General features: G+C 40.4%; 1 protein-coding gene across 2 annotated transcripts in view; it reads left to right on the forward strand.

Annotated features, from left to right (window-relative positions):
- The first annotated feature begins 287 nt into the window (after window positions 1-287).
- LOC132380119 (phosphoinositide 3-kinase regulatory subunit 6-like) overlaps window positions 288-23,495 on the forward strand; it is a 104,241-nt gene continuing 81,033 nt past the window's right edge. For both annotated transcript variants that reach the window (XR_009507643.1, XM_059948712.1), the window contains exon 1: window positions 288-423. The gene's annotated coding sequence lies outside the window, so the exon portion shown is untranslated. The remainder of the gene's footprint in view (window positions 424-23,495) is intronic.

Raw genomic sequence — 23,495 nt, forward strand, 5'->3', positions numbered from 1 at the left:
CTTCAATTTTGGATTGGGCTGCAGTCTGATTAAACCCCGCATCATAGAAACGCCGCCAGAGTCATAACATCTCTCAGAGCTCAGGGATTCTGGAATTGCTTGTTTAAATCCATGCGTGGTCTCTGATTTGAAAAGCATGCACAGGAAAGTGACAAAAATATCGACCAACTTTCATTCTGCAAGATGTCTAAATTTACTTCCTGTAATGAGTTCGACCAATGAGAAGCTGCAGATGGATTCTCTGCCATTCTCTTACACCAGTGAGCTTGGCTTGTTGTCCGACCTCGCTCATAGTAACTTGCGATGTGTCTTCGGGCTTTCGACCCAGTGTTGATTAAGTGTGGAGTCGGCTTCATTAAGTGTCACATTCACAGCTGGAACTGGGAATCAAGGACAATTGCAGGCTATTGATATATTTATCCAGTGAGTTATTCGATCTATGTTTTGATGTGAAACTATTGATTCGCCCTTTTGCTGTGAAATCTTTATTTTAAATCGCTTTACGATACGGCCCAAGTCGAGGTCACTGGTAGGATTGTCTTGAGAAAGATGTTTAAGTAATAGAAAAACAGTGAGAACAAGTGCAAAGTGAAGCCATGCGATGTTTTGGCTGTTATTGTTGCTGTTAAGAAGCACGGTCCCTGGTTTGCCTGTTGGCAGCTGATTTTTTTTTTGCAGAAAACGAGTAAAGTGTAATAAATAGATTCTGTCATGATAAGCAACCGCCCAGATTTCTGAATGTGCCGTTTGACTGTTAAACCGGCGTCATTATCACATTCGGTTCTCCCACTGCGGAGGAAAGGTTACGAGCAACTGAAAATATCACCACAGCCTGTGTTAAAACCGTGTTTGAACAGTTTTGCACGTAGATTAGACAGGTATTTTCAACTGGCTTTACCCAATATGCCCGAATTTACTGTGAAGATGTTTCCTTATTTGTACCCAGCCCGTGTTTTTTGATTAATTTACATCTGGTAACGACGGCAAACTGGCGTTTCCATGGGGAAATGTTGAATGCTTTAAAAGTTAGTTTATGGTAAAGCGACACCTTTGTGATCATAACATTACACACAATACGTCAGACTGCCGACATAATAAGCAACTGGTTTATGCACTCAAAAAAGGTCTGAGAGTTGCTTTCCGATTCAGGGTTAAATTATATTGATGTCAAATGCGACTGTTGTTGGTAGCACGCTTGGGTGAAGAAGAAATTTTGATTAGGAATTCTACTTCTGATATGTGAAGAGGGTAGGGTGTAGGGTAGATGAGTGTGTATGCCAGAGAGAGTGTATCTACAAACCTGTCCTCAAGTGGTTATTTATTCAGAAGTTGACGAGTCCTGTGCCCCAAGAGTGGTTACCAGCAGTAGGTAAAGACATGGTCCAACACTTATTGGTTCTGCACAGGGGGTTATTACAGTTTATCTGAAAGAGAGGTTTTTGGCTTTGAAGTTATAAACCTTTTATTCCAGGCCCTGGGAATCTTCATCTTCTAATGCAGAGGGTAGTTTCCTTAAACAATCCTTTATGTCAACAGAAATACAGTAGCATGCAAAAGTTTGGAAACCCCGTTCAAAATTTCTGCTATTATGAATAGCTAAGTGAGTAAAAGATTACCTAATTTCCAAAAGGCATAACGTTAAAGATGACACCTTTCTTTAATACTTTTAAGTAAGATTACTTTTTTATTTCCATCTTTTACAGTTTCAAAATAACAAAAAAGGAAAAGGGCCCGAAACAAAAGTTCGGGCACCCTGCATGGTCAGTACTTAGTAACACCCATTTTGGCAAATATTACAGCTTGCAAATGCTTTCTGTAGCCAGCTTACAATTTTTATTTGGGAGATTTTCATCCATTCTTCCTTGCAAAAGGCTTCTAGTTCTGTGAGATTCTTGGGTCATCTTGAATGCACTGCTCTTTTGAGGTCTATCCACAGATTTTCGATGTTTAGGTCAGTGGTCTATAAGGGTCATGGCAAAACCTTCAGCTTGCACCTCTTGAGGTAATCCATTATGGATTTTGAGGTGTGTTTAGGATCATTATCCTGCTGTAGAAGCCATCCTCTCCATCTACAGCTTTTTTTTACACACGGTGTGATGTTTGCTTCCAGAATTCGCTGGTATTTAACAGAATTCATTCTTCCCTCTACCAGTGAAATGTTCCCTGTGCCACTGACTGCAACACAAGCCCAAAGCATGATTGATCCACCCCTGTGTTTAACAGTTGGAGAGGTGTTCTTTTCATGAAATTCTGCACCCTTTTTCTCCAAACATACCTTTGCTCATTGCGGCCAAAAAGTTCTATTTTAACTTCATCAGTCCACAGGACTTGTTTCCAAAATGCATCAGGCTTATTTAGATGTTCCTTTGCAAACTTCTGATGCTGAATTTTGTGATGAGGATGCAGGAAAGGTTTTCTTCTGATGACTCTTCCATGAAGGTCATATTTATGCAGGTATTTCTGCACAGTAGAACTGTGCACCACCACTCCAGAGTCTGCTAAATCTTCCTGAAGGTCTTTTGCAGTCAAACGGGGATTTTGATTTGCCTTTCTAGCAATCCTGTGAGCAATTCTTTCCGAAAGTTTTCTTGGTCTTCCAGACCTCAACTTGACCTCCACTGTTCCTGTTAACTGCCATTTCTTAATTACATTATGAACGGAGGAAACGGCTACCGGAAAACGCTTTGCTATCTTCTTATATCCTTCTCCTGCTTTGTGGGCATAATTTATTTTAATTTTCAGAGTGCTAGGCAGCTGCTTAGAGGAGCCCATGGTTACTGATTGTTGGGACATGGTTTGAGGAGTCAGGGTATTTATAAAACTTTGAAATTTGCATCACCTGGCCTTTCCTAACGATGACTATGAACAAGCCATAGCCCTAACAAGCTAATTAATGTCTGAGACCTTGGTAAAAGTTATCTGAGAGCTCAAATCTCTTGGAGTGCTCAAACTTTTTGCATGGTTCTCCTTTCCTTTTTTTTCCACTCTAAAATTGTACAAAACAAAAATAATACATTAATCTTGCTTAAAATGTTGAAAAGAATGTTTCATCTTTAACTTCATGACTTTTGGAGATCAGTCCATCTTCTACTCACTTAACTATTCACAGTAGCAGAAATTTTGACTGGGGTGTCCAAACTTTTGCATGCCACTGTATGTAGCAGATTGACTGATTGGGTCGATATAAGACTTAACAATAAAACGATGCTTTATGATTATGATGTGCTGAGATTCCCAGTGAAGGCATGAAATATAGATATCAAAAAACTTCAGAATCTAAAATGAAAAGTAAATGTTTGAAATACTTGTGGGTAGCATCTGTGAAACGAGAAAGTGAGTTAATGTTTCAGCTCAATGAGTTCTGGTCAAATACCATTGATCTGAAGCATTAATTTTGTTTTTTCTCTCTCTGTTGCTCTGTCTCTATCTTAATATCAGCTCTATAAAATGCTATGGTGCATATACAGAAACCTTGCTTTAATACAGTTTTTATTTGGGGGGGATACACTCTTAGATTTTATGCCTTTACTTCAGATAACTTATTAATACAATTGAGATAACTTGGATTTCTAAGAAACCCAGAATTTTATATTTTCCCAGTTTTGTTCAGAGACATTAACCTGAAATGTTAACACTTTTTCGCTGTCTACAGATGGTGTTTGATTGCTAAGGGTTTCCTAAATATTCTGGTTTTTATTTAGGTTTCCAGCTTCTATTTTTTGTACATTTTTTAATAAGTTGTCATGATCTTGCTAAGATACCTGACTTCCTGCACTTTGAATTAAGTTTAAATAATATGTCTGTATAACAGATTCGGATTGTGAAATTTTCCAATAAGAATGAGCGAATATACAGCGAGGGTACCACAGTTAAGAATATTATGTTAATATTCAGTTTAGTTGGTTTCACAAAGGATTTAGCAGGTAAATGCATTGTGTTGTATGGCATGTTGTGGAATTAAACAAGGTGCACTGTTTTGCATTCAGTTCCTCAGCACTTGTAGATATGGTGAAATGCAATCAGTCAGCCTGTTGTTAAATGAAGTGAAGTCTGGGGGGGTATGCTCAGATATAAACTCAAATCTGATCTGACAATAAATGAAACAAACCTAATGCAAGCCTGAGATCCTATAATATTCCTTATATCTGACCTGTCCTGAACTGAAGACTTCACTCCTGATGAAGGGTTTCGACCCGAAACGTCGTCACTATCTCCTCCCATAGGTGCTGTCTGTCCTGCTGATTTCTGCCAGCACTTTGTGTTTTTATTTATTTCCAGCATCTGCAGATTTACTCATGTTGCCTTGGAGTATATAAGCGGGTTAAATTGGGCTTGGGTTATATACCCAGGCTGTGGTGAAGTGTGGCTGATGGCAATGCTCACTGGTAGCTTTATACCTAAAGAATTCCCACTGGGCAAAGATACAAAAGCCTGTTAGGACTGTGAACACACACCACAGAGTAAGCTACCAACATCAGGGGAAAATTCAGTGGCTCACTGTTGCAGAAACAACAAAGCTGGACGTAGTTAAACTGGGGCCTTCTCAGTGCAAGAGGTTTAGATGGGGCAGAATTTATAAGGTGCATCCAGGAGGGATTCTTAAATCAATATGTGCATAGTTTAAGAGGAGCTGTACTAGGCCTGGTGTTGGCTAATGAGCCTGGCCAAGTGATCAACCTTTGAGTGGGTGAGCAGTTAGGGAACAGTGACCACATCTCCTTAAGTTTTAAGATAGCTGTTGTAAGGATAAGTATAGACCTTGTGGAAGTGTATTAAATTGGAGAAGAATAAATTATGAGAGCATTTGGAAGGAACGAGAGAGTTTTTTGGAAACAATTGTTTTTGGGCGTGTTCACATCCGACATGTAGCCTTTAATCTACTGCACTGCGTATAGGACAGGCAAGTTCCAATCAGATGGAAGGACAAGGATGCAAGGGTAAAAGAACCTTGAGTGTGGTGATAGGTGATGAAGTTAGTCACAATGAAAAAGGAAAAGTACGTTAAGAAGCTAGAATCAAATAGATAACTTGAGGATTATAAAGAAGCCAGAACAGGAACTCAAGGATATTTGGCAAACCAGGAGGTACAATGAAAATTCTTTGGCAAGTTGGATTAAAGAGAATACCAAGGCATTCTATATATATACATCAAGAGCAAGGGGGTAATGAGGGATGTTAGTGAAGTCCTTAAAGTGTACTTTCCATCAGTATTTACCAAGGGGAAGGACGTGGAGGATAGGGAGAGCAGTGCCGAGCATACTGATATGCTAGGACATGTTGGGGTAAAAGAGAATGTAGGGTTTTGTCTTTTAGAGGATTAATGCGGATAAGTCCCCAGGGCCTGATGGAATGTACCCTAGGTTATAGAAGGAGGCAAGAGAAGAGATTGCTGGGGTCTTGACCAATATCTTTGTGGCTTCTCCAGCCACATTTGAGGTCCTGGAGGACTGGCAAATATCTAATGTTCAAGAAGGGGACCAAGGAAAATCCTGGAAACCATAGACAAGTGAGAATCACGTCAGTGGTAGGTAAGTTACTGGAAAGAATTCTTAGCGATAGGATTTATGAGCATTTGGAAAGCCATGGCCTAATTAGGGAGAGCCAGAATCGCTTTGTACAGGGCATGTCGTGTCTTACTAATTTGACTGAGTTTTTTTGATGAGCTGATGAAGGTGCTTGATGAGGGTAGAGCCTTGGATGCTGTCTACATGAATTTTCGTAAAGCATTTGACAAGGTCCCTCATGGAATGCTCATGCAGAAGATTAAGATGCATTGGATCAATGGTGAATTGGCCATTGAGATTCACACCAGGCTTGTCCATAGAAGACTGAGTGGTGGTCAAAGGGATTCATTCCGTGATTAGCAGTGTTCCTCAGTAATCTGTGCTGGGACCTTTGCTGTTAGTGATGTATATTGATGACCTGGATGAAAATGTAGATGGTTTGTTTAGTAAGATTTCCAAAGGTATGAAGATTGGTGGTGTTATGGATAGCGCAGATGACTGGCAAAAATATATAATGGGATGTAAATCATTTGCAGATATGGGTAGAGAAATGAAAGATGGAGTCTACCGTGGCCAAATGTAAAGTGATGCACCTTACCGGGTTAAATGTAAAGAGATAGTACACTGATAACGGCAAGACCTTTAACAGTGTCGATGAATAGAGGGATCTTGGGGTCCAAGTTCATAGCTCCAGGTTGAGAGGGTGATTAACAGGGCATATGACCTGTTTGATTTTATTAGTCGAGGCACTGAGTTCAAAAATCAGGAAGATATGTTACAATTTTATAAAACTCTAGTTATTGGACAACATCTGGGGTATTGAATACAGTTCTGGTCACCCCATTTTAGGAAAGAAATCGAGGTTTTGGAGAGGGTGCAGAGGAGGTTTACCTGGATGCTGCCTGGATGCGAGATTATGTGCTATACAAGAGACAAACTTGGGTAGTTTTGGAGTGGTGGAGGCTGATGGAAGATCTGATAGTATTGTAAGATTATGAGGGGCATAAGCAGAGCAGACAGGGTTGACGTGTTTAATAACAGAGGGCATGCATTTAAGATGAGAGGGTTGATTTCAAAGGAAATGTGCGAGGCAAGCTTTTTTACACTGAGTGGTGGGTGCCTGGAATGCACTGCCTGGGGTGGAGGTAGAGCCAGATACATTAGAGACTCTTAAGAGATATTTAGACAAGCGCATGAATGTGAGGAAAATTGTGTAGGCATAAGGGATTTGTTTGTTGGCCATTGTTTACCAGTTTATTTGGTTCAGTACAATATTGTGGGCTGAAGGGTCTGCTTCTGTGCAGTAGTGTTCTATCTCTTATGTTCTATATTCTAATTGTGTGTGCTGAGAAGATTTGAATGTGGGTATGCGGACTTAGAAGGTAGTTCTGTGACGCAGGGATTAGAGGGCCGATCATATATATTTGAGGTTGTGAGTTCACATTTCACTGGGACTGCAGTATGTTTATGAGTTATCATATTTAAGGAGGTATGTTCTGACTTTGGAGCCTATTTATAGAAGATATTCCAGGTTGAGTCCCATGGCGAAGGTATTGACTTATCAGGAAAGACTGAACAGATTTGGCCTGTAATTTAGAAAAATGAGAGGAGATCTTACTGAAATATGTAAAGTTCACAGGGGACATGGCAGGATGGATGTTGAGAGACTGCAGGATAATCGAGTATTAACAAGCATAATTTCCAAATAGGAGATGATCCATATTAGGTGGAAGTAATGAGCATTTTTTTCTTTCTTAAAAATTTCTTTGGAATTTTCTACCCTAGGGGGCTGTAGAGGCTGAAGCATTGAATAAGGTTGAGGTGGAAACATTTTGAGCTATATGAGATTGAAGGCCAAAGGTGACAAAACAGGAAGATCAGATTGAAGACAGTATTGGATCAGTCATGACCTTATTGAGAAGTGGACAGGGCTGAAGGGGCCATGTGACCTACTCCAAGCAGCATCATCTAATGATTACACTTAATTTTGAATTGCCATCTCGAACAGTTTGGGCAATACAGCAGATATATTAAAAGTAGTCCTACAATTCTTATTTCTTCTCCTTCTCATGCAATTATCTGCAATACAATTATTTGTTTCCTTTTTCTAACTATTGGCTTTCTCTTCCTAAGTGGTACCTTGTTTTCTTTGTTCCATTTTCGAAGGTGAACTGGTAAACCAGATTTCACACATTTGCTAGGTAGTTGTGTATCATAGGGCAGATGAAATTTTCCAACATCCCCAAAGGTATAAAAAGCATGCTGTTTTCATCTTTCAATTTAATTAATTAATTAGATAAACAGCACAGTAACAGGCCCTCCTGGTCCAATGGGCCTGCATTGCCCAATTACACCCATGTAACCAATTAAGCCATTGTAGCCTGTACATCTTTGTAATGTGGGAGGAAACCCACATGATCATGAGGAGAACATGCAAACTCCTTACAGGCAGAGGTGGGAGAAATTAACCCTTTATGACTCCTTGGTTGGGTGCAGCATTTAAAATGTGTTTCATTCCTCTCAGTTTCCTGTCCATTCCCAAGTTTTTGACTTTGACTGAATTGGGAACGGTACTGATGATATTTCCATTTATTAGACTTGTTGGATGGGGACAAAGCTTTTCATTTTTTAAACTAGCCCAGGCCTGACAGTTTGAGAACAAAAGCAGCTCAAGGTTACTGTTGCAATGATATAATAATGATAAATATGTAAATAAACAATACTGAGAACATGACTTGTGGAGTCCTTGAAATTGAGTCATAGATTGTCTTCAGTGTTGTGGTGATTGAAGTTGCCCACTCTGGTTCAGTAGCCTGATGGATGAAGGGTAATAACTGTTCTGGAATCCGGTGATGTGGTTCCTGTACCACCTCCTCCATGGTAGCAGCAAGAAGAGAGCATGGCCATGATGGTGGGAGCCCTTGATGATGGATCCTGCTCCCTTGTGGCAGCTCTCCTTGTAGATGTGCTCAATAGTTTGGAAGGCTTTTCCTGTGTGGAACTGAGCTATATCCGCCATTTTTTTGGAGGATTTTCCATTCTTGGACACAAGCGTTTCCACACCAGGCCATGACGAAACCAGTCAGGATAGCCTCTACTGTGCATCTATAGAAGTTTGTCAAACTGCCTGCATATGGTGAAAATCCCTTACTTCCCGACCTGTTCATGTGTCTGTCCAAATTGTTCGTAAATGAAAGAAGAAACAAGAAGAAGCTGGAATTATTTTTGGACACAGACAGAGACAGCAATAAGAAACAAAGTTGAAAGGTAGGCAATAAATTGGGAAGATGGTCAATGGGGAAAAAAAGCAAATGTGAGACATTGGGACTTAAATTTTAGACCAAATACTTTTTAGCATAGGTGTGCTTGGGCAAAAGCGAAAGGAAAAAAAGATTTGGAAAAGATGGCAAGAGGAAATATAACCAATGCATGGGAAGAATGCTATTGCAATTTAGTAGGACTGGAACTGAATTTGTATTTTAAAGGTTATGAATTTTAATCCGACCATAAAGAAATAATCAATTTTAGCCGGAGAGTGGTAAACCTATGGAATTCGTTGCCATGGGCAGCTGTGGAGGCCAAGTCTGAATGTATATTTAAAGCAGAGGTTGATAAATTCTTGATTGGCCAGGGCAGGAAGGGATATGGGGAGAAGGCAGGAGATTGGGCTGAGAGAAAAATCGTATCTACCATGATGAAATGGTGGAGAAGACTCAATAGGCCAGATAGCCTAATTCTGCTCCTATGTCTTATTGTCTTATGGTCAAATTTATCTGCCAGTAGGAAACAAAAATAACACCAGAAAATAATCTCAAAAGTGAAGGTTAAGTTACAATTTGTTGATAGATGTCCTTCAGAAGACCGTTAAAACCATAAACAACATGTGTTTTCAAAACAGTTGTTTGACCTTTGAGTAAGGCAATGTTAACTTCCTAATTGTGTCATTTGTCTCACATGGTGCAGCCATCTCAGTTTCAGTGATCCAGATTGATTTCTGACCTATGGTTTTATCTGTGTTCTTCCAGTGTTTCGCCTGGGTTTTCCGCTGTCCTTCAATACCTCAGAGGTATTGGTCAGTAATTTAATTGATTATTGCAAATTGATCCTAGTGCAAATGGCAGGACTACAGGGAGAAATTGGGGGAGGGGAGTTAACAGCCATATTAGATGGGGGCAGGCTACTGGGAAATAAGTGGCTGCATGGGGTAGATGGAAGTGTCTGGAATTGTCTCAATGGGCAGAATGGCCTCATGTTCTAATATCATAGAAAAGAGAAAATGAAATAACCTCAGTATAATTTGCTGGATAGGCAAAATCAGCAAATGTATGGGGACACTATCACCAGCAGTTCCCCTCTAAGTCTCACAACATCCTGCATTACAAATATTGTCACACCATTGTGGCAAGAAGAGCTGCTGCCTCACTGCCTCAGTAATCGAGGATCAAGCCTGACTTTGTGTGGAGTTTACACATTCTCCCTCCTCCATGTTGGCGTTCTGGTTTTTTCCCACATTCCCAAGGCCTGTGAGTAGGAAGGTTAATTGGATGCTGTAAATCGATCCCAGTAAATAGTACAATCTAGAGGTGTTCTGATGAAAATGTTGGGAGAGAAAAATAGATTAGCTTAGGACTTGTTTCTGCACTTTGTGACTCTATAATTCTATTCTTTTGGGGTTCATTTGTTATGTTTCAATAATTGAGCTCAGATTTCATTCCTAAATCAAAAAGCAGACTTATAAGTATCCATTGAAGTGCCACAGTGAGATCTCTACATTGGTTTGAGAGACTTCAATGAGTAAGAGTTATACTGGTTACAGCATGGTTTGAAAGTCTGAAAAAGAATTCTAGTATAGTTCAACTCAAAGGTTTAAGAAGTGTGCAATGTAAAGCTCGAGTGCTACATTATAAACCAGGCAAGCGGAGGAAGATTGCACAGCTAACCACATGTTGAAAGAATGGTGGAGGAGGAAACTTTTACTGAGGCACTGTGACCTGCTTTAGAACAGTGTACGGTTGTACAGAAGTGAGTTACTCCACTGACAGAATCAATTACAAGGAAACTGAGGATAAATGATAAATACAGATTTTGCTGGCAATGGGCATATTTGTAAAAAGAGCTTTAAACAAAAAGAAAGTCATTCAGCTGTTCCAACACATTTCACAAGTAACTACTTCTGAATTAACTGTGCAATGGAAGTAATAATAACCAATTTTCAAACAGTAAACACAAACAAAAATACAATATATAACTTGGAAATCTGTTTGGTTGAAGGGTATGAGTTTGGCCAGGACACTGGGAATAATCACAATCTATATTTTGCTTTTAATGGTGCATTGGGATTGCATACATTGAGTTGAAATTGAAGATGTGGTCACATAAGCTTCTCTGAAATGTGGTATCACTGATAAATTTGTACTTCCTTAGTAGAGGGTTCAAATGAAAGCCTAGATTTTATACTGATACATCTGGAGTGATGACTAATCCCTTGACCTTCTGACTCATTGGTGGAAATGCATCAGAAGTTTTGGCATATGAGTGTGAATTTAGACCAGTGGACTAGAGCATCAGACCTTTGGCCATTGAGGAAAGAGCTTCTTAACAAATGTAAACAGGCAAGCACAAGAAGGAATACCGAGAGGCATTTTAGAAGAGGTAGGTAAAGGATGAACTATGGGATAGTGGAAGAGAAATGATTAAAAAAATACAGGGAGAAAAGGTACCAGGCAATTTAAATGCCAATGATTAGGATGGGAATGTTCAAGATATGATTAGTAAATTTGCGGATGACACTAAAATAAGCATGTTGTAGACAGTGAAAATGATTATCAGCATTTACAGAGGGACCTTAATCAGCTGGGTAAATAGCCTGAGAATGGAGTTTAATTTGATTAAGTGCAAGGTGATTTGTTTTTGGAAAACGTGAGTGTGTGGTGTTCACAGGGTTCTGGGAAGTGTTGTAAAACAGGATACCAGTACTCTTGACTGTACTAGGAGAACAAGTATGTGGTTCTCTGAAAGTGTACTAACAGGTAGACAGGGTGATGAATAAGGCTTTTGACACACTGATCTTCATCCATCAGGGTGCTGAGTAAAAAAAAAAGTTGGGGGGTTATGGACACTGGTAAGGCTACATTAGGAATACTGTGCTCAGGAGAATGAAGGTGATCTCATAGAAGTGCACAAAATTATGAGAGTCATAGATAATGTTAGTATTCTCAGTCTTTACCCCAAGGCTTAAGTTTAAGATGAGAGGTGAGAGATTTAATAGGAATCTGAGGGGCACCTTTTTCACCTTGAGGATGATCTGTTTATGGAGTGAGCTACCAAAGGACGTGGTTGTGGCAGGTATATTAACAGCATTAAAAAAAGCATGGACAATTAGGAAAGGTTTGGAGAGATATGGAGAAATGGGACCAATTTAGACAGAACTATTTGTTGCCATGAACCAGATGAGCCAAAGGGCTGTTTCTGCGCAGTATGACTGTGACGGGAATTTAATTTAACCTTTCACGTCAGTTTTTTTTTAAAGTTACAGTTACTTAATGAAGGAGGAGTATCATCTTGTTGTAATGAAAACTGGAAATGCTAAAATGGCGGGTCAGGCACCTGTAGAAAGAGAAACCAAGTTAATATTTCAGTTTGGGATGCTTTGCTAGAACTGACAAAGGGTTTTGGGTCTGAAATATTAACATTTGATACAGATGCAGTTGACCTGCTAAGTGCCTACAGCATTCTTTTTGGTTCTAATCTACAATTTCCAGCAACTACAATTTTCATTTTCATGAGCCGTCCCAGCATTTAATGCTCAAATCAGTAATCCATGTGAGACATTTGTAGTATTCTCATTTGGATGGTTAATTAAAGTGGCCCGATCTTGGCAGGTTGTGTTAAACTCTATAAACTGGTAACCAAATTAGTAATATTGCTGTATGTACTTCCTTCACAGTAAAAATGTGGCTTGATGTCAGGGGAGGGGACTGCATGTTATTCTATTTATCAGGGCTTCAACCTGGTCAGCATCAAATCAATTTCTTGGGGGCCAAGAGGTCAAAGGAAATGAATGTTCATTTTGTGCTTTTAATGTGGCACCAAATAAGGTGAGAACCAGAAAGAGATGTGGCATGGAAATATTAATTTATGCAGATGACTAGTTTTACGTCAGGTCATTTTCCTGTGTGGCCAGTTATAACATATATTCTAAATAAGTGTGGACTGATGGAAATGTGATGGCAGGATTTTATTTCTCATAAAATTGGCTCGGTGATTACTTGCAAATCAGTTGTTAGAAATGCTGTCTTTGTGACGTTTGTGTAATTGATGAATTTGGTGGTTGTGATGCAGTGAGTTGTTCAGGCTGTGTTTGACAGGCACATAGTTAATGAGAAAGATGCACTGAGGTAAAGCTGCGTTCCTGACCATTCTGTATTCACCTGTTTGTTATTATTGGGGGTGTCTGGCATTAGTGAGCTTGTGGAACAGTGTAAGAGTCAGAATTTGAAATGATAAAAGAAAGACCTGGGATGGTAACCTTCCAATGATTTACAGAGATTTGAATATGGGACTAGTAGCAGCCAACTTGCCCTCAGGCAAAAAAGATTTCCAACCTACACTAGATCCTTGTTATCCAAGAGACTAAACGTACCTTGCTTCCCAACACTTGATATCATGGCCTTGGGATGAGACACAATCCTTTTCTCTCCTGCTCTTAGGGATTAACCACATCCTCTTCCTGCTATCCCCAACATTCACTCCCTGGGGTCCATGCACACCATGGATTAAACCTCCTGATATATTCCAAGGGTACAAAGAGTCAAACCTGGGATACTTACACACATTGCCAGGTGCAAAACCTATATTCTGAGGGGGCTGTTATTCAGTTTTAAAAGGCAATAAACTAAAATACTTTTAGAGCAACTACCAAGGTCGCCATTTGAGGATGAATGGAGGTGCTTTTGTGGCTCACTACGTTCACCTATCAGCACAATGCCCAAGTCATACTTATTTCAAGATTTGCCTCTTTCGCAAATGGCCATCGTGAGCTGAGGTTGGCAACATTCTACTCTTACCTTATTAATTTGAAGATACTGTAACCTTTCTATTCATGAGAGCAATATGGCATACGGGCATTACTTTCAAAGCAACACACACAAAATGCTGGCGGAATGCAGCAGGCCTGACCTGCTGAGTTCTTCCGGGTTTTTGTCCGTGTTGCTCTGGATTTCCAGCACCTTCAGAATCTCATAGTTTTATATTACTTTCAGAGACCTGGAATCAACAGTGGTTGTAGCTAGGGCAACCAAACTTCTTTGTTTGTTCCTCGACAGGTTTGTTTGCCCTGTTCACTATCAGCCTCTTTGAGAGCTAATGTCTCTTTTCATGATCTACAGCTGTTGGCAGGATGTAGAGGGATTAGTAGAATTGTTGGTTACTGGTAGTTTGGGAACACCAGTCTAAAATTGTACTTGTATTTTTGGGGAAAGGAAAAGTTTCAAATTAAGATTGTTGAGCCTTGTATCTCAATACTGGAAGTGAATTTTGTTTGACAGTAACTGAACAATTGGGAATGGAAAACTAATATTTAACTCCAGATTCAAATTACATGGAATAAAAAAACATTTTGTGGTTCATACCAGGAAATAGATACATGTATACATGCTACAAGTAGTCATGAGCAACCCAACAGTTTAAAAGGGGAAGAGTGCAGTCAAGATTTCACGGAGTTAGTTTATGTTGAAGTGAGTGATAAATAAACTAATTAACTGCGTTCATTGTCCATTTACAAAGATATTGATAGTGAACCCTTAGTTACATTAAGGGAATGTCACCATTCAAAAATTCTCAGGAAACATGCATATATTTGAAGTTTTTAGAGTCATGCAGCCCAGAAAACAGTTCAAAGTTCAAAGTAAATATTTTTAATCAAAGTACATAGATGTCATCATATACAACCCTGAAATTAATTTACTTATGTGCATACTTAGTCCATAATAGAATAATAACCATAATAGAATCAATGAAAGACCACACCAATCTGGGCCTTCTATCCAACTGATCCATGCCAACCAAAATGCCTATCCAAATTAGTCCCATTTGCCTGTACTTGGCCCATATACTAATTTTCTTTTTTCAGAAATTGCTATTGTACCTGCCTCAGCTACTTTCTCTAGCTGCTTGTTCTATATACACACCACCCTTAAAAAATAAAACTACACCTTCTGGATCTGCTGACCCTGTGATCTGTGAATAGCAGGCCGACGTCAGAACATCTTTCAAGAGGGCGAACTCTCACAAGGCGCCAGGCCCTGATGATGTACTTGGTAGGGCTCCACCTGGCAAACAACTGGCAAGTCTGTTCAAGGACCCCTTCAATCTCTCAGTGCTGCAGTTGGACGTTCCCACCTGCTTTGAAAGGGCAGCAATCATACCGGTGCCCAAGAAGAGTAGGGTGAGCTGCCTCGATGACTATCACCCAGTGGATCAACTTCGGTAACGAAGTGCTTTGCAAGGTTGGTCATGGAAAGAATCACCTCCTACCTAAGTAAGCACCTGGACCCACTGCAATTTGCCTACTGCTATAAGAGGTCTCCAGCGGATGCAATCTCACTGGCTTTCCACTAAGTCTCAGATCATCTGGACAATCCTACATCAGGCTGATGTGCATTGATTACAACTTGGCATTCAACAAAATCATGCCCTCATTTCTCATCGTCAAACAATAAAACCTGAGCCGCTATACCTCCCTTTGCAACTGGATCTTTGATTTCCTCATTGGAAGAGCACAGTGTTGATCAGAAATAATATCTCCTCCTTGCTGCCAATTGGCACTGGTGTCTCTCAAGGATGTGTACTTGGCTCAGTGCTCTACTCTCTCTACACCCACAATTGTGTATCTAGGCACAGCTCAAACACTATCTATAAATTGGCCGATGGCACAATTATTGCTGGCAGAACTTCAGATGATGACAAAGAGGCATATAGGAGCGAGATAGATAGCTGGTTGAGTGGTAACAACCTTGTCAATGTCAGTAAGACAAAAGTATAGATTGTGGACTTCAGAAAGGGGAGGTCAAGGGAACGCACCACTTCTCATCGAGAGGTCAGAAGTGAAAAGAGTTTCAAGCTCCTGTGTGTCAACATCTCTGAAGATTTATCCTAGGTGCATCATATTGATGCATTTCCAAAGAAGGTACAACAGTGTTGTATTCCAGTAGAAGTTAGGGGGAACTTGGTATGTCATCAAGGATGCTCAAATTTCTACTGATGTACTGTGGAGAGTATTCTAACTGGTTCCATCTCTGTCTGGTATGGCAGGGACACTCTACAGGGTTGGACTAAATTGCAGTAAGTTGTAAACATACATAGCTCCATCATGGGCACCAGCTTTCTCATCGTCTAGGCCACTTTCAAAAAGTAATGCCTCAAAAAGGCAGAGCCTGAAGACATAACTCAATGTTTCAGGCACAGCTTCTTCCCCTCTGCCAACAGATTTCTGAATGGTCAATGAATCCATAAATGCTACCTCACTATTTCTTCCTCTTTTTATGCTAGTTATTTATTTTTATATGTATATGTATTTTTTTATGTATTTTATAGTATTTATTACGCATTGCAATGTACAGCTGCTACAAAACAAATTTCATGGAAGTTGAGCTCATCTGGGACTGAAGCATCATAGCTATTTATAATGTTAGGTTTCACCTTGTAGGAAGTAATGGCTGCAAACCCTGCCAGAGCTGGCATGCATACAATTCCATCTCTAACCTCAATCAGAATTGTTTTCTCACCCTTAAAATAGCCTTCCATAGGTCGTACCAGGACTTCTTGCATAGCTCTGGATCACTGGTCTTAAATGCCACAGAGCTAGCCCACAGCAGACCATGATTTGAATCTCCAAATTTGATTTGAAGCTGGGATTTGAACCAGATGAATCTCGTGGTTCATCCATGGCTTTTGGTGTGGGTATGATCCAGTATGTTTTCAAAGGCACACACTCATCCACACGGGTCTTGATGAAGTCAGTGACAACCACGGCGTATTTATTCAAACTGGAAGATGAATCCCTGAATATTGTCCAGTCCACTGATTCAAAGCGCCTGTTATCGCTCTGGTGGCTCCCTTGACCTTACCTCCTTGGTCCTCACCACTGGTGCTGCGGTCTTTAGTCTCTGCCTGTATGCTGGGTGCAGGAATACAGTACTGTGCAAAATACTTCTGCTGTGTCCTATTTTTGTTAACATGGACCGGATAGTGAGTTTGTAAATCTGGCTGGAGTAAAGGATGATGGTAATGGCGGGGGTGGAATGCTGCAGGAGGGGTGTGGGGTAGGTGGCAGAGAAGTGCACCAGGAGCAGGGGAGGGGGTTGGGCAGGTGCAGACACACCCAGACCTGAGACACTAGGGAAAGTTACTTGATTCCAAACAATTGTTTTATTGATCATTACAGAATGTCTCTCTGCTGCTTCCCACTCCCTTCCCCCACCTCCCTTCCACTTTCCCCAATGACTCCCTTCTTCCTGTCCACACTCTCAGTCCACAACAGAGATCCATATCAGAATCAGGTGTATCATCACTCACACAGGTCATGAATTCTTTTTTTGTTTTGTGCCAGCAAGACGTAAAATTACTACCGTACTGTGCGAGAGTCTTTGGCACCCTTTATTTATATATATATATATATATATATATTTATATATATATTTATATATATATATATATGTGCCTAAGACTTTTGCACTGTACTGTACAACCACGTGATCGGACTTTCCAAAGTGTGGCCATGCGATGGCAGAGTAAGCGTTCTTGATGGTGGAAATTACAGTAGTCAAGTGTTTTGGTTCTTCCAGTTCGACAGGTGATATGTTAGCCGTAGTTGTTCAGAAACTGCTTCAAGCTGGCCGAGTTGAAACCTCCTGCAATGATAGTGAACGCATCGCTGTGCACATTTTTGTGCCTGCTGATAACTTGCTCAACTTCTCCAATGCCTGCCTAACTTTGACCTGAAGTGGAATATACCATCACCAGGATAATGGCGATAAACTCCCTCGGCAGATAAAACGGATGATACTTGGCTGATAGATGTTCGAATTCGGATGAGCAGAATTGAGAAAGAACTACTATGTTTGTGTGCCACAATGAGTTAATCACAAAGCGTACCCATCTGCTCTGCCTTAGAAACCTGAGCTGCCCTGTGTTTTGTGGAGAATAATGAAGCTAATCGAGAAAGCAGCTGGGATTTCCTTCGTTAATTTGGCATCGCCTGAATTGTGAGGGTCCTTAATGATTCAGCTTACTTGAGACAGGAGACTGTTGCAGAACAGTTTCTAATTAGCATCAGTCGCATTTACTTGTGTGACCATTAGACACTGCACTGTGCTTAGAGCGAACAGTTTTAAATAGTGTCAATTGCATATGTTTGTATTCAAAATGCAGTGACTTTTGTCACTGATATTTGACAAGGAAAAAGCAGTAAGACAATTCAGCTGTTTTGATCACTGCAGTTTCAAGCATTCAGGCTTGGAGATGACATAAATGGCCATGAGTGAAAATGTAACAATTTTACTACTTCAAGTTAGGAACTATGAAGAATTTGAAAGTATCAACAATCATCTTGAATGTTAGAATGAAAACCGAAGATTTGAAAGATGCAATTGCTGAAAGCATTGTATGAAGGCAATCTATTATCTGCACTAATTTTCTTCATTTACAGTCAATCAAAGAAAACAGCAGCATAAACTAAACTCTACTGATAATTATTAGGAAGTAATGTACAGTTTTATAGTACTGTAGTAGTGTTGCTGGCATTCTAACCTGTTCTGTATTTCATTTGAATATGTAATTTGTTACTCAGCTAAACAGTAGTTTGTCTTTTTTATACTTTTTCAACTGTTTCCATGAAACTTCGCCTTATTGGGACAGCCGCTTAATTAGGCCAAGATGTCTTGATTAGGTCCTTAATTAGGTCCTGATGTGTCCTAATTAACCAGAATCCGCTATAAATAAATGGTGCGATAAAAAGGAATGATGAGATAATGTTCATTGTGTCACAGACCATTCAGAAATCGATGATGGAGAGGAAGAAGCTCCTTCCTGAATTGTTGACTGTGGCTCTTCTGGCTCCTGTATCTCATCCCTGATGGTAGTAATGAGAAGAGGGCATATCCTGGATGGTGAAGGTCCTTAATGATGCATACCAACTTTAGGATGCACTACTTTCGGGCATGTTCTCTATGGTGGAGAGGGTTGTGCCTGTGATGAACCTGGCTGGGTCTACCACCCTCTGCAGCCTCTTTCAATCCTGTGCATTGGAGCCTGTGATGCAACCAGTCACAATGCTCTCCACTGTAGGTCTGTAGAAATTTGCATGTCCTTGGTGACATGCCAAATCTCCTCAAACTCCTAATGAAGCAGAGTCATTGGCTTCTCTTCATGATAGCATCGATCGGCTGGACCCAAGACAAACCCTCATTTGTGTTGACACCCAAGAACTTAAAGCTGCTCACCCTTTCCACCGCTGAACCCTCATTGAGGACCAGTGAATATTCTCTTCATGTCCACCATCACTTCCTTGGTTTTGCTAATGTTGTGTGTGACATTGCTGATGCAACGTTATTCAACCAGGTTATCTACCGCAACTCTTGTTGCCATTTGAAATCCAAAGGTTAGGGCAATCTTGTTGATGAGCTCTTTAGAACTTCTGTGGCAGGTAGTACATACATAAGTTGTTGGCAAATAAAATAATAAACTTGCTTAAATATGATGCTAGTCCTGAGGGAGTATATAGCATAGAACAGGCCTTCTATCCCAGCAACTCCTTGTAGCCTTTGTACTCTATTCAACTTTCCTCCTTTACTCCTCTTTGAACTCTACTAAGGTTACCTTTCTTCCTAGTATGCAAATGCAGCTTCCCTTTAAAGCCATCAGTAGGATTTCCCCTGACTATCACTGTGGTAATGCGTTCCACATTCCAAATGCTCTTATTGAAGAAGTTCTTTCATAATCAGAGGTTCAGAGTACAAGTGAACAGCTAGCACTTGTGCTTCAGTTGCCTCCTTGGTTGAATTGTTCAGCTATTTTGCCTCGTCCATATAGTTGTTCTCGTTCCATATAGTTCTGTACTTCGTCATAGAGTCATAGAAAAGTACAGCACGGAAACATGCTCTTTGGCTCACCTAGTCCGTGTGGAACCACTAAAGCTGCCCACTCCCATCGACCTGCATCCAAACCATAGTACTCCATACCCCTACCATCCATGTACCTGTCCAAACTTCTCTTAAACATTGAAATCAAGCTTGCATGCACCACTTACGTTGGCAGCTCGATTCACATTCTCACAACCCTCTGAGTGAAGAAGTTTCCCCTCATGTTCCCCTTAAACATTTTACCTTTCACTTTTAACCCATGATCTGTAGTTTGTGTCCCATCAAACTTCAGTGGAAGAAGCCTGCTTGCATTTACCCTATCTACACCACTCATAATTTTGAACACCTCTATCAAATCTCCCCTCGATCTTCTACATTCCAAGGAATGATGTCCAAACTTATTCAATCTTCCCTTATAACTCAGGTCCTGCAGTCCTGGCAACATCCTTGTAATTTTGCTATATATTCTTTCAACCTTATTTACATCTTTCCTGTAGGTAGGTGATCAAAACTGCACATAATACTCCAATTAGGCTTCACCAACAACTTTTACAACTTCAGCAGAGCGTCCCATCTCTTGTACACAATACTTTGATTTATGAAGGCCAATATAACTGTTTCAAAAAAAACTGAAGGTACAATTGGCTTCTCTCACCTTTTTAGGTAACACTTTGCAAGGTGTATCAATTCAACTGACACAGAACAGCAGTTTCTTTTGGCAAGAACCTTTTTCTACTTTTCTTTTAATGAACTTTCTGCCTCTGAACAGTTTCCTCTGCCAACTCAATCAGCATGATCAATGATTCCAAACACTCCTACTTAATCCTCTGTTAACCACATCTTCTGTCTCTTCACATGTTTGAAGTACTTCATCATTAGGACGGTTGGGGTGAAGTTACTTAATTTTATCTGTTTTATATCCATTCATCTAGTTTCATTTACATCTGAAATTAAAACAAAGAAGTTTTGATAGTTTGTGGTATCTGTGGTGAGAAAAACAGATTTAGTGTTTCAGGTCAATGGCTGCTTTTTAGAAATGGATTTATTTAAAAACAGGATATGTTTCAACTTGCAGAGTAAGGGGAGAATAGATGGAGGGAACTGTAGAATGTCTGGCTGGAACAGAGTGGAGATAGCACAGATTGGTCAGAGAATCATAAATACAGAAACTGCCACTGTCAATTAAACTGCAATTTATACTAATTGATATAATCTCCATATTCCAATCAATTTTCTACACCCACCCCAAACTTTTCCACTTACATTCAAACCAGAGACAATTTTGCAATGGCCTATTAAGTTGCCCATCCTAGATTCTGTACCTCCTGTCTGAAGTAGCAGTGAGAAGAGGACATGAAATGGATGGTGGAGGCATTTGATGATAGGTGCCCCCTTACTAAAGCAGCAAGATATATGGGGAGAGTGCTGATGGTCACATCAGAATAAGACAAGGAAAGTTTAACAGTTGCATTGTGCCTGTTTTATTTCAGTAATTAAACTGTAGTTTTTGAATTGGAAGGTTGTTGATTCCAACCGTATGCCAATTTCTGTTGATTCAGAATAGTTGTTTATTGTCATGCACTATGGGGTGCTGTGGTGAACTACATACACCTGTCTGGACACGCCCCCCGCTCCTGCTGACTGCTCCTGTGGCTCCTCCCACAGACCCCGGTATAAAGGCGATTGGAGCCACAGCCCCTTCCTCAGTCTCCAGGATGTTGTGTGGTGGTCACTTGCTTTCTTCCAGCCAATAAAAGCCTACCTTAACCCACGTCTCAGAGTTATTGATGGTGCATCAGGTGCAATGGAGTTCCTTGCTTGCATGAAATTCACAGAGCAAGTAGGCTACTATCGATCACATTTTCCAGGCAGTGGTGTTGACTGCTGTCAACAGAAAGGTCTGCAAGAGTCTGTCAAACAGGGATGTGCTCTTAGCCCACTGCTCTACTTTCTCTACACCCATTGTCTGTGAGGCCAGGTACAGCTCAAATGCCAGCTATAAATTTGCTGATGAGCCAACTATTGCTGGCAGAATTTCAGACTGGTGTAGAGGAGTTAGTTGCGTGGCTCACAGCAGAAACCTTGCACTCAACATCAGCAAAACCAAAGAGCTGATTGTGAGCACAAACCGATCCCCATTGAGGGATCAGAGGTGAAGAGGGTGAGCAATTTCAAGTTCCTGGGTGTCAGTATCTCTGAGAACCTAACGTGAATGCAACATATTGATGCAGCTATAAAGAAGGCAAGGCTGCAGCTGTATTTCATTAGGGGTTTGAGGACATTTAGTTTGTCAACTAAAACACTTGAAAACTTCTACAAATGTACTGTGGAGAGCTTTCTGACTGGCAGCTTCACTGTCTGGTATGGGGTTACTGCACAAGATCAAAGTAAGTTGCGGAAATTTGTAAAACTTCTCAGTTCGATCATGGGTACAAGCCTCCATCGTATCCACAACATCTTCAAGGAGCAGTGCCTTAGGAGGGTGGCATCCATTACTAAGGATCCCCACCACCAAGGACATGCATTATTACTATTGGGAAGGGGGTACAGATGCCTGAAGGCACACACTCAGCCACTCCGGAACAGTTTCTTCCCCTTTGCCATCTGATTTTTAAATGGATATTGAACTCATGAACACTACTTTACTACCTTTTTTTATTTGCGTTACTTATTTTAACTTAACTATTTAATATATATATTTACTGTAATTCAGTTTTTCTCTCTATTTACTTATCATGTATTTCATTGAACTGCTGCTGTAAAGTTAACAAATTTCACGACGTATGCCTGTGTTATTAAATCTGATCCTGACTTTCCACAGACATAAATTATTTCGCAGCACTATTTGAACTGCTAGCCTAACACAAATCTCTCAACTTAGAAATTAATTAGCCATTCTGTCACTGGGACTTGTGAATAGACTCCTTGTGTGCATACAACCCCAGAAATAATTCATTGGCAGTAATGCACTCTTTTGCTTGAGGGCGTGAATCCTATATCAGTACAAACTCATCTTCCTTTTCAAGGGGAAGTTTCATGAAGCCGTCAAAAAGTTAAAACTTTGACAAATACAGAGTAGTGGTTGTAAGGAGTTCACCATTGTTCAGGGTAATTGCCCTGTTTTTAAATTATCTGTTTCCCCCCCCCCCCCCCCGCATTTTCAGCTTCCTTTACTTGTCAGATGTTTTCTTTTAAAGGAATTGAAAATCAGACATAAACAAACAAAATGAATAGGTCCGTGAGCTGCACTCTGAGTAGTTTGTAAGAGGCTGGTGCTAGATCGGCGAGAAGTTATTGAGTAAGGCTGCTGCAAGGCGACCAAGAGATGCAAAGGCTTAAAGGCATTTAGAAGTTACAACATTAAAACTAGTCAATCAGTCCAAACAGTCCCCAGTATGATCTTTGTCCTCATTGTTAAATAATATGAGAAGGAAGCTTTTAAAATTCTGAAGCTAATTAAGATGGGATTCCTAATGGGAGGGATAATACTGGGCGAGATATATGCAAGTGATTTTTGGGCAAGTCGGAGTTTGTGGGAAACAAGACACAATGGACGCTGGAATCTGGACCAACACACTGGTCCTTGGGTTGAGAGTCCAAGTTGGAGGGAGACCAACTTTGATGGTATCAGAAGGGATCTGGCAAATGTAGATTGGGACAAGGTTGTTTTCAATCAAAGATGTATTGTGGTTTTTGAGAAATATTGAGGCCCTGGTTAAGAAAATGAAGGAGGTGTATAACAGGTATAGGCAGGCAGGAACACATGAGTTACTTGAGTATAAGAAATGCAAGAAAACACTTAAGAAGGAAATCAGGAGAGCTAAAAGAAGGCATGAGGTTGCTCCAGCAGTTA

This window comes from Hypanus sabinus, chromosome 23 (genome assembly GCF_030144855.1).
Source record: "Hypanus sabinus isolate sHypSab1 chromosome 23, sHypSab1.hap1, whole genome shotgun sequence".
In the NCBI taxonomy this organism is placed as follows: Eukaryota; Metazoa; Chordata; class Chondrichthyes; order Myliobatiformes; family Dasyatidae; genus Hypanus; species Hypanus sabinus.